This window comes from Sceloporus occidentalis, unplaced genomic scaffold (assembly GCF_023333645.1).
Source record: "Sceloporus occidentalis isolate IW3139 unplaced genomic scaffold, rSceOcc1.0.p SCAF_40, whole genome shotgun sequence".
NCBI lineage: Eukaryota > Metazoa > Chordata > Lepidosauria > Squamata > Phrynosomatidae > Sceloporus > Sceloporus occidentalis.
In genome coordinates, this window is record NW_028317020.1 from 3811511 (window position 1) to 3813586 (window position 2076).

The 2076-nt window shown below is 39.7% G+C and overlaps 1 non-coding gene across 1 annotated transcript; it reads left to right on the forward strand.

Annotated features, from left to right (window-relative positions):
- Positions 1 to 244: 244 nt before the first annotated feature.
- TRNAR-UCU (transfer RNA arginine (anticodon UCU)) lies at positions 245 to 332 on the forward strand. The gene is given in 2 exon segments: positions 245 to 282; positions 297 to 332. It is a non-coding gene; the product is annotated as a tRNA-Arg (tRNA).
- Positions 333 to 2076: the final 1744 nt, after the last annotated feature.

The following is a 2076-nucleotide window of genomic DNA, read 5'->3' on the forward strand; positions in this document are numbered from 1 at the left end:
TCACATGCAGGATTACATTCGGTGATCATAGGGCACATTGAAAAAAACACGTGAAATCTTAGTTTTAACATGTCTGCCTTTCATACCAAGAGGGACTAAAGATCTTGGGTGACACGTAACACGGAAATAAACTGTTGAAATCTTAGTTTCCACTTGCCTGACATTCATTGATATGGAAGAACTCAAAAAAAACCCAAAACCAAACCTCTAGGTGGTTTCATGACGTTTGCTTTCCATATCTATAGGCTCTGTGGCTCAAATGGATAGCGCATTGGACTTCTAGAGTTTGTCAAGGCATTCAAAGGTTGTGGGTTCAAGTCCCACCAGAGTCATGCTTTTTGCAGTGGTTGACTGCATTTGATGTTCTTGTTTAGTTATAAGTTGCAATATCCACAAATTGTCTCTGAAAAATTTCTGTTGACAGATTTTACTCTCGTGTAAAGTGCGTTTCAGTTGTGGGCTGTGTGGCTCATTATACAAGGGATGATTGTTGAGACATTTAGGTTTTCAACATGTTCTTTTCACATATGTTGGTTCTGTGGCACAATGGATGACGTTTCAATTAATAGGATGTGGGCTCAGTGGCGCAATGGATAGCGCATTGGACTTCTAGAATTTGTGAAGGCATTCAAAGGTTTTGTGTTCAAGTCCCGCTAGAGTCACATTTTTTCCAAGGGTTGACTGTACATGCTTAGATCTATGTTATAAATTGTAATTCCAAATATCCACAATTTGTCTGTGAGAAATGATGGTAATAGAATGATTTAACACAAGTGTGGAAAGCAGTTTAGCGCTCCGTTTGTAAGTTTTGATGCGAAAATAATGCCAATATTCGAAGGTTGTGGGTTCGAGTCCCACTAGAGTCGTGTTTTTTTTCCAGTGGTTGACTGCATTTGATGTGCTTGGTTAGTTATAAGTTGCAATATCCACAAGCTGTCTCTGAAAAATGTCTGTAATACAATTGACAGATTTTACTCTAGTGTGAAATGTGTTTCAATTGTATTACAGACATTTTTCAGAGACAATTTGTGGATATTGCAACTTATAACTAACCAAGCACATCAAATGCAGTCAACCACTGGAAATTTGTGCCATATGATCACCGAATGTAACCCCATCTTGGCCTACATGGTACCTCTACGGATAGTGCGTTGTTGCGGGATTTGATTAAATCAAAGTTGTCTGCAATTTACTCTTTCAAAAACTTTGAGCAAACGTTAATTCTTTTTCCAACTATTGTTATGACGACTTTGGCTCAAAGCGGCTCCATAAGAGTCACAGGCACCCTTGATTTTCTGTTGTACACTTCCTAATCTCTTTCCCCCAAGAAATCTATGTGACAGCTATTGGAAAGTATCTACACATGGGTCGTTATTTTCACTTCTTTCGGTATGTCTTCTCTCCGAAGTGCGGAATAAGACTCTTCTTTTCTGTCCAGACCTCGTTGGCCTAATGGGTAAGGTGTCTGACTTTGGATCAGAAGATTGAGGATTTGAGTCGTCTTGAGGTTGCTGGTGGTTTAGATCCCCAGGTTACTGTTCTTTTGAGTCTAGAGATTGTACATTGCTGTCTGATTTATAAAATCAATGTCTTCTGCAATGTGCTCTTTCAACGCTTAAATTCAATCTTGGATTCTTTCTCAAAAAATTGTTGAATTAAACAAAGCTCAAAGCACAAAAAAAGACCAATATAAGAAGTGGGATTTGAACCCACACCTCCGCATGGAGACCAAAAGACCCTCACAGAGAGAAGACAGCATTCTTGAGGCTGGCACCTTAGACCACTCAGCCATCCTGACAAGCTAATGCCGCTAAGAAAGATTATATTTTTTTACATGGTTTCAAGGCAAGGGACTAGCTGTTAGAGGACCGTTTGCCATTGCATTGGTTTAAAGTGGCTTCATTAGAGTCACAGGGTAAGCAGACTTGAGATCCTGCATGTGAAGGCTAAGATTTCACATGTGTTTTTTGATGTGCCATATGACCACCAAGCTTATCGCCCTCTGGGCATGCAGGGTTCTTCTACGTATTGTGCGTTGCCAACACATTTAATGAAATCAAAGTTGATTGCGATGTA